Source organism: Cnephaeus nilssonii (genome assembly GCF_951640355.1).
Source record: "Cnephaeus nilssonii genome assembly, chromosome: 3".
In the NCBI taxonomy this organism is placed as follows: domain Eukaryota; kingdom Metazoa; phylum Chordata; class Mammalia; order Chiroptera; family Vespertilionidae; genus Cnephaeus; species Cnephaeus nilssonii.
In genome coordinates, this window is record NC_137074.1 from 91363076 (window position 1) to 91378424 (window position 15349).

Sequence of the window (15349 nt, forward strand, 5' to 3'; positions counted from 1 at the left end):
AAAACCCTCTGTTTATGGGTTTCCTGCCTACATTGATTCAAATCGAGGGAGAAAATTTGAAAGTCAGTTGCTAAATGAATTACTTCAATTTGCAATGAAAATTGATTTACAATGCGACCCGTAACCAGAGAGTTTTAACAAAACTGTATTACACATGCTGAGAACTCTGTACTCTGAGTGAAAGGGACAATACAAGGAACACAATTTCTGATCCATGTTTAAAATGTTCCTAGGAACTCGGTTTCTTTTTATTTTGCTTTTTATTTTTAACAAATGATATCTATATGAGGCCAAAAGATCATTTCTATCTTTACACCTTTCTGAAAGTAAGAAAAACAAAATACTAAAACTGTTCATCTTCATTCCCTTACAGTTTTCCCTAACTATACCGCTGATAACAGATTTTTTAGATCCTTCCTGCAATATGTACACACACCCATATGTGTGTGTTTGTATCTAGTTAAATATGAGTGTACTATAAATATGGCTCTTTCAGTTCTTACTATTTTTACTTTTTAAAATTTCTTAGAGATGTTTTCAAATGAACACATACATATTCCTTGATATAATGTTATTTTTAATGTCTAAAAATAAGTTACTGGGGATGGTATACAGATGAAGTGTTATAGAATTGTGTACATGAAACCTGTTTAATTTTATTAAGCAGTATCAGCCCAATAAATTCAATTTAAAAAGAATAAAATAAAACATTCAAATTTGTAAAAAATAAAACTAAATGAAACTTCAGAAAGCTTGATATATTTTTCTGTTTAAACCTACATCCTATAATAGAAGTTTGGCAGTTCAGTTGCAATAGCAAATGGGAAACATAAAGTTCCAGTGTAGAGGTAGTGGTATACATTAGCAAAATGGATTTGCAAATCATATCAAAGCAACAAACAGTGTGAGATATAAAAATGAAATACTTTATTGTCAATGAAAAAAAGAGGCAGTCAAACCTTAAAAAAAATAGGCAAAGAAATTTCTGAAAGGAGTGGAGACTGAGCAATTATGTTTTGAAGGTAGCAGGGAGATGTTGCTGGGCCTGTGGATCTCAGAAATAGCCTACGAAGTTCATCTTTTTGGCTAAAAGTCATATCCTGAAGTGCAACACCTGCATTCCGTGTTAGAGACAGTGGGAGATACAAGGACAGCCAATGGGGCTTTCATAAGACCTCTTTTTGGTCTAAGAATCAGAGAAGGAATTAAATAAGGAATTCTAAAAACAGAGCACATATTCCAGAACAAATTTTCTCTGTAAGAATAAAAGAGTTTATGTTATGAAAAACCTCACAGCTGCCTGTCTCTGTTTGCTGAGAAATAAAAGCAAAGGAAGTTAAATATAAAATCCTGGCTCATAATAAAAATTTAACTTAGCCATTTTGGCGATTTCTCTACACAAACTTTCTTGAGGTGGGTACATATTGCCACACCCCAATTTTCACACCCTAATCCCCAGGACCTTTGAATATATTACTTTACATGGCAACAGGAACACTGCAGATATGGGTATGGTTACAGACCTTGAGATGGGAAGATATGAATGAACCAAGTGGGCCCAATTAGTCACATGAGTTCTTCAAAGTGGAAGAAGGTGTGGCAACAGAAGAAGCATCAAAAAAAGGTAATGTTAGAGGACTTGACCAGCCATTTCTGGCTTTGAAGATGGAAGAAAAGGGTACAAGCCAAAGAACATGGTGGTCTCTAGTACCTAGATAATGATGAGAAGCAGATTCTCCTGTCAAGCTTCCAAAACAGAATGTAGCTCAATCTATACTAATAAAAGAGAAACATGCAAATTGACCATCACTCTGCTATGCTACTAGCCAATCAGGAGTGAGTATGCAAATTAACCCAACAAAGATGGTGACACCCATAGCAGCCAGGCGGTTCTGAGGCTGCTGGGGGCCAGATCAGAGACACAAACACACAGGGCCCCAAGTCCCGCCATGGCAGTGCTGGGGCTGCTGGGGGCCGGATCAGAGACACAAACATGCAAGGAGGTTGGCACCCAGCAGGCCCAAGCCGTGCCACCACAGTGCTGGGGCTGCTAGGGGCTGGATCAGAGATACAAACCCACAGGCCCAGCACCCAGCAGCCCCAAGGCCCATGGCTGTGGCGCTGGGGCTGCTGGAGGTGCAGCGAAGACACAAACCCGCAAGAAACCTGTGGAAAGGGAGATAAAGTTATGATAGTTTATCTCCCTTTCCACAAGATGAGAAAACTGCCCCTGGTTTATTTAGTGATGTGGCCCACACCTTTCTACAAGCACAGGGTATATTATGACCACTCCCAGGAAGGTCTGGTCAGAATACCGTATCCAAGGAATAACGCTACTGTGGCAAATCTTCTAAGAGAGGAAACAAGCGTTTGTTGGGTTTATTCTGAAGGTCAAAGAACGTGCCACCCCAACATATGCTGTGTTGTTATATTGATGATCTTGAGCTGCAGATGCTTGAAAAACAGCAAATTTGTGCAGAGGCTTTCACTGAAGTCTCCTGATCTGCATAAAATCAGACCCCCCAAAAGGAGCTTAAATGTCATAGGTCCCCTTGACGGGAAAAGTGTCATCAAGCAGAGAAGACTGACTCCTGTCACAGGACAGGAGAGTAGAAGTTGACATCACACCCAAACTTTGTTACAAACTATTTCCCCCCACCCCCATTCATCTTCCCTAAAAATCATTTACTCTCCTCTAAGAGGCTTACATCTCCGGTCCCCTTTCCCTAGGAAGAAGGTATTTAAATCTGCATTCTAAGCCACCTTGGGGAGTTACTCATTTTTCCCTGGGATCTCTCACATATACATGAGGTACACATGTTAATGAACTTTTGTTTTTCTCTTGGTGATCTGTCTTTCATTACAAGGGCCTCCACTGAGAACTCAGAAAGGTAGAGGAAAACTATTTTTCCTCCTCCATAATTCTATCTCAGAAAATCAAGTCCCCAGCTGAACAATGTGGTTGGTTCAAGTACCAAGCAGTCCCGGCTGATAGGAGGGAAGCTTCTAGGCAGAAATCAATGATTTTGGCATCAAAGTGGAACGGAGGGCACACGCATAGTTGCTGGTGGGAGTTTAAAGTGGTTCAACATTTTTGGAGGATGATTTGGCAAATTCGATAGAAATGTTCAAGGTACATCCAAGAGCCTTCTTCTAGGAATCGCACCTGCTGAGATAAAGCACAAGCGCATAAGCCCTGGTCAGAAGCCAGGATGCTACTGTGGGCTCCCCTTCCATGTTAGGAAGACCTGGGAACAACCTGCATTTTTAGGACAAGGTGACAGCCTATCTAATAAAAGAGTAATATGCAAATTAACCATCACTCAGCAACAAAAATGGTGGCACCCATAGCCACAAGATGGTGGCACCCAGTCCTCTCAGGCTCGCCGGTGTCCCCAAGTCCTAGGGAGGGCTGCTGCTGAGAGCCAGCAGCATAAGGGCACTGGCGGAATGTTGCCCAGAGGCCCTCCTGACCCTTTATAAAAATCAAGAACAAATTCATTCCACACGGAGTGATCTCCCACACAAACACCTGCAGCCTGGGCTGTCAGCCTGAGCAGCGGCTACACCCACCCCCATGCAGTGATCCCCTCCTAGTGGCAGCCTGGGTTGTCAGCCTGGGAGGCGGCCGCACCCACCCTCATGCAGCGGTCCCCTCCCAGCAGCAGCCTGGGCTGTCAGGGGAGGGCAGTTGGGGATAATCGGGCGGCAGGGGAGCAGTTAGGCATAGATCAGGCTGGCAGGGGAGTGGTTAGGGGGTGATCAGGCTGGCAGGCAGAAGCGGTTAGGGGCAATCAGGCAGGCAGGCGAGCAGTTGGGAGCCAGCAGTCCCGGATTGTGAAAGGGATGTCCAACTGCCTGTGGTATCGGGCCTAAACCAGCAGTCGGACATCCCCCAAGGGGTCCCAGATTGGAGAGGGTGCAGGTTGGGCTGAGGGACACCCCTCCCCCAGTGCACGAATTTCGTGCACCGGGTCTCTAGTCTATACTAATAAAAGGGTAATATTCTAATTAGACTGAACATTTTCAGACAAAGCCATGTTGGCGGGGCCAAGGCAGAGGAGGTTAGAGGTGATCAGGCAGGCAGGAGAGAACAGTTAGAGGGATTAGGCCAGCAGGGGAGAGCAGTTAGGGGGATCAGGCTGGCAGGCAGGTGAGCAGTTAGGAGCCAGAGGTCCTGAGGGGTCCCAGATTGGAGAGAGTGCAGGCTGAGCTGAGGGTACCCCTTCCTGTGCACGAATTTCGTGCACCAGGCCTCTAGTAATAATATAACTTTAATCCAGTGTGACCTGTCAGATATCAGACTTATAAAACTTTTAGATAAGAAATACATTTTTATGTTGTAAGCCACTAAGTTTGTGGTCATTTTTGTTACATCATCAATAGAAAACTAAACAGTCTGCAAGAGCTAAGTTGTATTGAAATTATATTGGTTCCTACAAATCACTGTTCCTCTTCCATTTGTTAACAATTAATTCTATAAGCCTTTAGGATTTTGGAATAAAGTTATGCCACCTTCTGCAGTGATTACTCTACTTTTGAGAAATGAATTTTAGCTAGTATTTAAGGGTTACTAGATTGAACATGTGGCCATTAAACATCAAGTTACTATACTACCTCAGATGCTCATCAAAAATTGTATAGTTGGATCTACTAAACCATGAAGATGGACATGCAGAGCAACCAGCATCATGAAAGGGAAGTGGTATATATGAAATCAGGCATAAACAGGTCCTTACATCATGATAGTTACTTTAAAAAGTTATGCTAATGCCTAATACACTTATTCCTGCTATCTTGCCTTTCTGCTTCAACCTGAAAGTATGGCTTTAAAGGGAATCAACTATAAACAAATCATGATAAAATAAATAGTTTAAACTTAGTTTATTTGTGGTTCTGCATGACATAGTGACACAACCAAAAAAAGATCAGTTGTGGCACTGCAGTCTTACTTCATGATGTCCCCTTAAGAGAGTGATAAAGGAAAGTTTACTTCATGGGCAGATATTTTTCCATTTAACCTGAAGATTCAAATCTATAGTTAATCATGGACAGTTGCCAATTGTATGGTTGGATAATGAGGAACTTTACAGGAAAATTATTGAAAGTTTAGTGGAAAGATATGTGGTTAGACTGCAAACGTATATTTAAAAAGTGATTATACTGTATAGAAATTGAAGTGCAGAGGCTCACAAACATAGATGCCTATTCACTAAGAATGACATTCTGGCTATAGTCAGTGTTATGTACCTATTACTGATCATCTGATATGCACTGTTCTCCAATCAGCCAACCACCCGGAAGCAGGTTTATTACATTGGGATTACACTGAAGTAACATTGCTTTGCTTTTTATAGAATTGCTTTAGCACCAGTGAGAATATAAATTAAAAGTGAATAGGATTTTCAGAGGTGAAAACTATAATAAGTTCTACATGTTTACAATATTTGGCCATAACCACCATTTTTAGCCCCTTGTTCATTCATAAAATTGACCTCAAAATAAACAAAAAAAATAATTCATATTTTCATTCTGACACAGTGCCTTGCACTTGATTCAATAAAGTATTTATTTTTGACAGATAAAAGGAATTAATGTCAATCATTTTCCCATCAATATTTCTAAGGTATCTTTCATTTTATTTCTCATTGAATTTATTTTTCTTAATCTTTCTGTATTCTGTAATGTTCAATTATTTTAACAATGTATAAAATGGTCAGCAGTTAAAGATAAACATAGATTTCATTTGGAAAACAATGCAAAGCATGAAAATCAAAGGAAAAGAAACATGTAAATGATAAGACTGATTAATAAAGTATAAGTATAAAAGTAAAAAAAAATCAAACATATTCAATTTGAACATTAAATAAAGGAACAATATAGTAGGAAGTAGCATGAGAAAGACTTTCTTATGTTTGATTTCAAGGCAGAGAATAGAAAACAATAAAGAAAAATAGAAGGAGAGTTGCATGCAGGACAAAACTGAAGGAAGACTAGGATGATGCATTCTGATCGAAACAGTGTATATTATTAAGGCAAAGTGGGGATAGTGTTTATAAAATTGTTTTTCTTAGCAAAGAGAATAGCCTAATAACAATGGCAGTAAAGTATTATGTGAGAAAGCATGGAAACTTTCATATATGATATATAAATTCTTGATATCTAATCATCAGAGGTGCCCTTTTAATTAAGTAGTAAACAAGAAGTGGCATTCGACTGCCCTGGCAGATATTCACAAGAAAAATCATCGAAATCATTAGTCCCAGAATTTTCTGACTTCAGTAATTTATATGTGAATTTGTGCTGCCTTTTTCATGATTTTCTTCTATAATTTTGCCATTGTTTGGGATGGAGGATGGATCTATTTCTCTTCATTTGGTTTGCACTTGAGTAGCTGTTAGTGAATAATTTCTCATCACAATTAAAAACTGGTCTGAAGCATCATTGCTTTGTGCTTCTGCTAATATTACAATAAATGGTTATTCTGGTAAGAGTGTTCCCTGCCATGGGAGCCTACATATTTTTCTTAGACAAAGCAAGGCAAATTTTAATATTATTTAAATCACCCTTTCAGGCTTCCTAGGGAAAGCAATGACTTGGAAAGACATGTTTGAAATTTTTTATGTGATGTTAGCTACAATATTTCAATGATTGCTTAGAAGAGAAATTAAACTTAGCTATCACAAGGAACATGTTATAAAATGCATGTATTTTTATAAAAAATATTGGTGAGTCTTACATGACAAATTATAGTGTAATGTTCTATTTCTTGACTTTGATGGTGATTGCATGGGAGTTCAATCCAAAGTAATTAATTAAGGTTTTCATTTATTTTTAGCAAAATTTCTACATGCTTATTATATTTAAATATATTAAAGCATTACTTGGTTATAAAATCATTTAAATATAAAATTACATTGTTAATTTTTCCAACCTAAATATATAAGTAAGTATATTCTAAGGTTACTTTATGATTAGAGTAAATAGAGGTAAAAATAAATTTGAAAGAATATAAGGAAGTGTCAAAACATGTTGAAAAATGTATTAATAATGAAATATTTTAGCAAGTCTTTTTTCTTACAATATTATATATTACTTATTTAATTCTGAAAAGAATTAGTATAAGCAATTGATCAACTATTACCTTTTAAAAGATAGAAAACATAAAAGGCATCCAAATTGGAAAGGAGGAAATAAAATTCTCATTATTCGCGGATGACATGATATATTGTACATAGAAAACCCTAAAAGACTCCCCCAAAAAACTACTAGTTCTAATAAATATGAATTCAACAATGTAGCAGAATACAAAATTAACACCCAGGAATTGAAGGCATTTTTATGCTCCAATAATGAATTATCAGAAAGAGAAATTTAAACATATCCTTTCTAATAAAAGAGTAATATGCAAATTGACCATCACTCCAACACACAAGATGGCTGCCCCTATGTGGTCAAAGATCCTGCCCCCATGTGGACACAAGATGGCCAACACAAGATGGCCAGCAGGGGAGGGCAGTTGGGAGGGACCAGGCCTGCAAGGGAGGGCAGTTGGGGGCGATCAAGCCTGCAGGGGAGGGCAGTTAGGGGTGAACAGGCCAGCAGAGGAGGGAAGTTGGGGACAACCGGGCCTGCAGGGAAGGGCAGTTGGGGGGAACCCAGGCCTGTAGGGGAGAGCAGTAGCGGGACCAGGCCTGCAGGGGAGAACAATTAGGGGCAAAAAGACTGGCAGGGGAGCAATTAGACATCAATCAGGCTGGCAGGGGAGTGGTTAGGGGGTGATCAGGCTGGCAGGCAAAAGTGGTTAGGGGCAGTCAGGAAGGCAGGCAGGCGAGCAGTTGGGAGCCAGCAGTCCTGGATTGTGAGAGGGATGTCCGACTGCCCGTTTAGGCCCGATCCCACCAGGATTGGGCCTAAACGGGCAGTCGGACATCCCTCGAGGGGTCCCAGATTGGAGAGGGTGAAGGCTGGGCTGAGGGACCCCCCCCCCCCCGTGCACAAATTTCATTTACCGGGCCCCTCTAGTATATATATGTATATATATGTATGTATATGTATGTATATATATGTATATATATGATTACCTATATTTTTATATATTAAACAAATTCATACACAAATAAGTAAAAGCACATAAAATAACTTACTGCTTGACTTTGTAGAATCCAAATTTTTAAAATTATATCTAAACAAGTTTGAATGGTCTTTCTTTCATACAGATGCAGAATAAAAGAAAAGTTTCTGATAAATGTACATGGATTATTTATTAAAGTCTGAGCATTACTTAGCCTCTTTCTATTTTCTCTTGCCTTGACCATGTATGTAGGCACAATTGAAGAACTCACCTCTGCCCACCCACAACAAGACATGTTCTTCCAAACCCCATGACCTTAAATACAGTGAAATGTTACTTTTCAATTATGCTACATTACATGTCAAAATAAATATCTGAGGAAGAACTAAATGTTACTAATTAGTTGATTTCATTTTTTGTTTTGTTTTTTTTTTTTTTTTTACCTATGGTTATTTTTTATCTTATTACAGGACAATTTTTAAAATTTATTTTATATTTTAAACTCTTTATTGTTAAAAGTATTACATATGTCCCCTTTGACCTCTTCTAGACCACCCCTAGCCCCTGCCCCAAGCCTTCACCATTCTACTATCTGTGTCCATGGACTATGCTTATATGCATAAAAGTTCTTTGGTTGATCTCTTCCCACCCACCCACCCTCCCCCACCTTCCCTCTAAGGTTCAAAAGACTGTTCCATGCTTCAATATCTCTGGACCTAATTTGTTCATCAGTTTATTTTGTTAATTAGATTCTAAATATGAATGAGTTCATGTGATGCTTGCCTTACTCTGACTGGCTTCAGTTGTTTAGCAAAATATGCTCTAGGTCCATCCATGTTGTTGCAAATGAGTTTTTTCTTTTTTACAGCTATGTAGTATTCCATTGTGTAAATGTGCCATAGCTTTTTTATCCCCTCATCTATTGATGGGCATTTGGGCTGTTTCCAGATCTTAGATATTATAAAGTGAACCATAGGAGTGCACATATTTTTTTGATTGGTGTTTCAGAATTCTTAGGATATATTCCTAGAAGTGGGATTACTGGGTCAAATGGGAGTTCCATTTTTAATTTTTTGAGGAAACTCCATACTGTTTTCCACAGTGGCTGCACCAGTCTATATTCTCACCAGCAGTGCACGAGGGATCCCTTTTCTCCACATCCTTGCCAATACTTATCATTTGTTATTTTGCTAATGGTAGACATTCAGACAGGAATAAGGTGACACCTCATTGTCATTTTGGTTTGCATCTCTCAAGTGATTAGTGACTTTAGGTGTATTTTTCATGAGTAGTGATCTTCTATATGTCCACTTTGGAAAAGTTTCTATTTAGATTCTTTGCCCTTTTTTTAATTGGACTGATTGATTCCTTTTGTTAAGTTGTATGAGTTCCTAATATATCTTGATATTAACCCCTTATCAGATATATAATTGCCAAATATGTTCTCCCATACAGTGGGCTCCCTTTTAATTTTGTTGATTGTTTCTTCTGCTGTGTAGAAGATATTATTTTGTTGTAATTCCATTTGTTTATTTTGTCCTTAATTTCCCTTGTCCTAGGAGATGTATCTGCAAACATATTGCTATGAGAGGTCTGAGATTTTGCTGCCTACGGTTTCTTCTAGGATTTTTATGGTTTCAGAATTTACATTTATGTCTTTTATCCATTTTGAGTTTATTCTTGTGTATGGTGTAAGTTGGTGGTCTAGTTTCATTGTTTTGCATGTGTCTGTCCAATTTTCCCAACCTCATTTATTGGAGAACCTGTCTTGACTCCATTGCATGCTCTTGCCTCCTTTGTCAAATATTAATTGAGCATAATGGCTTGGGTCCACTTCTGGGGTCTCTGTTCTGTTCCATTGGTCTATATGTCTATTCTTGTGCCAGTACCAGGCTGCTTTAGGTAGCTTTGTAGTATAATTTGATTTCTGGTATTGTGATTCCTCCAACTTTGTTATTCTTTCTCAAGATTGCTGCAGTTGTTTGGGATCACTTCTGGTTGCATATAAAATTTTGGAGTATTGTTTCTAGATCTGTGAAAAATTGCATTAGTATTTTAATAGGAGTTGCATTGAATTCTATAGATTAATTTGGATAGTATGGACATTTTAATGATGTTAATTCTACCAATCCATGAACACAGTATATTCTTCCACTTGTTTATATCTTCCTCTATCTCTTTTTTCAGTATCCTGTAGTTTTCCAAGTACAAATTTTTACCTCATTGGTTAAGTTTATTTCTAATTATCTTAATTTTTTGTTGCAATGGTAAATGTGATTGTTTATTTAATTTCTCTTTTGAAGAATTCATTACTGGTGAACAAAAATGCTATCAATTTCTGGGTGTTAATTTTATATATTGCTACATTGCCCAACTAGTTTATTAAATCTAGCAGTTTTGCTCATCTGATGTTGCTCAGTAGTTGAGCATAAAACTATGAACTAGGAAGGCAGGGTTAAATACCTGGTCAGGGCACATGCCCTCCTTGCGGGCTCAATCCCCTTATGGGGTGAGCAGGAAACTCTATCATCTGATCAATGATTCTCTCTCATCATTGATGTTTCTGTTTCTCCTTCACCCTTTTTCTCTGAAATCAATAAAAATATATTTTAAAAAAACCTAGTAGTTTTTTGGTGGAGTCTTAAGATTTTCTATGTACAATATACAAGTCATCTTCAAATATTGAGTTTTACTTCCTTCCTCTTTTCCAATTTGATGCTTTTTATTTCGTCTTCTTATCTGATCACTATGGCTAAGAATTCCAGTACTAGGTTGAACAAGAGTGATGAAAGTGGGCATCTCTATCTTGTTCCTGTTCTTAGGGGAAATGGTTTTTAGTTTGTGCCCATTGAGTATGATGTTGGCTCTAGGCTTGTCATATATGGTTTTTATTATGTTGAGGTATTGTCCTTATTTTGCCACTTTGCTGAGAGTTTTCGTCAATAAAAGGCTCAAATGCTTCTTTTTCATCAATTGATATGACCATGTGATTTTTGTCTTTCAATTTGATTATGTGATGTATCACATTTATTGATTTGTGAATATTGTACCACCCTTGCATCCTTGGAACAAATCCCACTTAGTCATGGTGTGTGGTCTATTAATGTATTAATAGATCCAATTTGCTAATATTTTGTGGAGAATTTTAGAATCTGTGTTCGTTAGGGATATTTACCTATAATTCTCTTCTTTTTTTTTTGGCAGTGTGTTTATCTGGTTTTGGAATTATGATAGTGCTAGCCTTATAGAAAGAGCTTGGAAGTGTTCCTTCCTCTTGAGTTTTTTGGAATACTTTGAGGAAGATAGGTATTAGTTCTTCTTTGAATGTTTGGAAAAACTCCCCTTTAAAGCCATACAGTGCATGGCTTTTGTTTGCTGGAAGATTTTTTTATTACTGCTTCAATATCATCAGTAGTTTTCAACCTATTTATGTTTTGTGATTCTTCCTGATTGAGTTTTGGAAGATTGTATTTTTCTAGTAATAGGTGGATTTCATCAAGGTTGTATAATTTGTTGGAATAGTTGTTCATGCTATATTTTATGATCCTTAGTATTTTTGTGGTATCACTTGTTACTTTTGTTTCTGATTTTGTTTATTTGGGTCTTTTCTCTCTGTCTTGTTGAGTCTGTCTAGAGGTTCATCAATCTTGTTTATCTTTTCAAAGAACCAGCTCTTGGTTTTTTAAACTTTTATATTTTCTTTTTAGTATCTATGTTATTTATTTCCACTCTGATCTTTATCATTTCTTCCCTTCTACTTGTTCTGGGGCTTTCTTGTTGTTCTCTTTCTAATTCTTAAGTTGTATTTATTCTTAAATAACTTATTAAAATTTTTCTTGTTTTTTGAGGTAGGCCTGTAGAACTATGAACTTGCCTCTCACAATTGTTTCACTGTGTCTCATATATTTTGGATTGTTGTGTTTTCATTGTCTTTTGTTACCAGGATGCTTTTTATTTCTTCTTTGATCTCTTTAGTAACCCATTCATTGTTTAATAGCATGCATTTAGCCTCCATGTGCTTAAAAGTTTTTCAATGTTTTTTTTTGTAGTTCATTTATAATTTCATGCCATGGTGATCTGAAAAGATGCTTGATATGATTTAAAACTTCCTGAACTTGTAGAGACTTAATTTATGTCCAAATATGTTGTCTATCTTTGAAAATGCCCCATGTTCACTTGAGAAGACTTTATATTCTGTGGCTCTGTGGTGAAATATTATGAAATTGTCAATTAATTCCATCTGCTTTAGTATGTTGTTTAGGATTGCTGATTCCTTGTTGATTTATTTATTTATAAGATCTAACCAGTGATGTCAGTGGGGTGTTAAAGTTCCCTACTATTACTCTACGTTAATCTCTCCCTTGGTATCCTCCAAAAGTTTTTTGTTTTTTTTTGTATGCTCATATATTGGGTGCATATATGTTTACGAGAATAATAGACTCTTGTTTTTCAATCCCTTTAGTATTATGAAGTCTTCTTCATTATCTCTTGCTATGGTCTTCACTTTTAAGGTTATTTTGTCAGATATGAGTACTGCATCCCCAGCTTTCTTTTCATTTCCATTTGCCTATAATGTTTTTTGTTTGTTTGTTTGTTTGTTTTTTATCCCTTCACTTTCAGTCTGTATGAGTCCTTTGTTCTGAGGTGGGTCTCTTATGGACAGCATATATATGGGTCATGTTTTCTTTTCTATTCAGCTACCCAATCTCTTTTGATTTGAACATTTAAGCCATTTACATTTAAGATTATTATTGATATGTACTTACCTATTGCCATTCTTATTTCTTAATCCTATGTTCTTCGCTTTCTATTTACTCTTCTTACAACAGTCCCTTTAGCATTTCTTACAGTGCTGGTTTGTTGGTAATAAACTCTTTTAGCCTTTTTTTTTGTCTGTGAAGCTCTTTATTCCACCTTCGATTTTGAATGATATAGCTTTGCTGGATACAGTAGTCTGGAGTACAGTACCTTTGTTTTCATTACCTTGTATACTTCATGCCATTCCCTTTTGGCCTATAGTGATTCTTTTGAGAAGTCAGCTGATTATCAATGGGAGTTCCCTTGTAAGTAACTTTCTGTCTCTCTCTTGCAGCCTTTAAGATTCTTTCTTTGTCTTTAATGTTTCCCATTTTAATTATTATGTGCCTAGGTGTGGACCTTATGGGGTTCATCTTGGTTGGGACTTTCTCTGTGTTTTCTGAAATGAGTTAATTTTTCCTTCAACAAGTTAGGGCCATTTTCTGGCATTATTTCTGCAAACAGGTTCTTTATTCCTTGGTTGATTCCTCTCATTCTGGTACCTCTATGATGAAAATGTATTTACATTTCATGTTGCCCCAAAGCTCCTTAAACTCTCCTCGTGCTTTTAAATTTGTTTTTCAATTCACTGCTCTGAATGGATATCTATTTCTAACTTGTTTTCTAATTCACTGATTCTGTCCTCAACTTCTTCTAATCTACTGTTGAAATGCCCTTTATTTCCATTTTTTTGTTCCTCATTTCCAATGGATATTTATTTATTCTTCCAACTTTTCCTGTTGGTGTAGCTCTCACTAAGTCCCTTAATATTTCATTAATTTACTTATAATTCTCATTAAGTTGCTTGTAGTTATCATTGAATTGTTTGAACACCCTTATGACCATTACTCTGAATTCTTTATCTGACATATTTCTTGCCTCCATTTCATTTAGTTCCTTTTCTGGAGATTCCTCCTTTTCTTTCATTTGGGGTTGTTTCTTGTCTCCCCATTTTTTCTGCCCCTTTGTATTTGCTTCTATGTATTAGATCAAACTGCTATGCCTCCCAGATTTTGTGGGGTGGTCTTATGTAGTAGGTGTTTCATGGGACCCTTTGGTGCAGTCTCTTAGATCACCTGAGCTGTGTGCTCTAGAAAAGCCCCTTACTTGAGTTATTTGGATTCTCCTGTTGGAGTTGGGTCTTGAAAGTTATAGTCCCATTTGTGGGATTGAGTCTCCTCTCAGGCTGGCTGACTATATGGCTCAACCTAACATCATCATGCAAGCTGTTGTGGAGGTTCTGTCTGAACAGAATAAAATACAACAAAACAAAACACAAAACAGAAGAAACAAAATAAAAATGTACACAAGACCCCTACAGTGCCAACAAAAGCAAGTACCAGAAAAAAGACATTAGGCAATAAAAAAATGAGAAAAATGATAGAAAAAAAAATAAAATATATACAAGGAGAAAACAAAACAAACAAAAATAACAAAAACAAACAAACAAACAAAACAATAAGAAAAGGGGGCCAGAGTAAGATGATGCAGGGCTGAAATAAAGAAAATTAAAAGAAAGAACTAGAGGAATAGGGGAAGGAAAATGGTTTAAAATAAAAGAGTAAGAAAAGAAATTAAAAGATAAGAAAAATTGAAAGAGAAAATAGAAGATAAAGCAGATAGACATAAAATTTTTAAAAAAGAAAAATGATGAGAAAGCAGCAGAAAAAAGAAAAGAGATTAAAAAATGAGTAGTGAAAAAAAGAAAAACAAAAAAAAGAGTTGGAAATGGAAGAGGAAAATTAGATATATGAATGAAACAACAGAGACTAAAATAATAAATCAATAAAATAGATAAAGAAGATAATGTAAAAGGGGAAAACCAAGGAAAGAGAAAAACTAAATAAAAATAACAAAAGAGAAGAACAAAGGGATAAAAAATGATAAGGAAAAAAAAAGGTAAAAAATAAAAAAGTGAAGAGGTGTTCCTTTCAGCTGAGTTAAATGCCCCATGGGAGCTTGCTTTGGATCCCACTCTTCTGTTCTGTCTGCTTCCTGTTAGGTACTTACTAGTAGGTGCTAGTCACTTTCAGATACTGTCCTGAAAGCCAACCTGCTTGAAGCTCCAAGCTATCCACTGATCCATGGATTGTGTCTGTCTCCACAGGCTTTGGTTGCAAGCAGGAGACAATTTGCCCTTTAAATTAGGTTTGTTAGAAGTTCGGCCCAGGGCTGGGTCAGCAAACTTCCCCTGGTTTCCCGGGCTCTGCCTCTGCCAGTTTTTGCCCACCTTTGCCTGATAGTCAGCTCTCAATCTTAATCACTCAACAGTCTGTTTTTGAAAGGGTTTTATGCTGGGAAGGTGCTATTTAGCTTTCAGGGAATATGTTGGGTGTGTTTCCCTGTCCCAGAGCTACTCCTCTGGGAGTGGACCAAAATATTACTCTCCCCGTTGCTGGACAAAGATCTTTGTGTGGAATCCATTGGGGTAGGCTGAAAACCTGGAGTTTTTATCAGTTCTCCCATGTGGGGAAAATA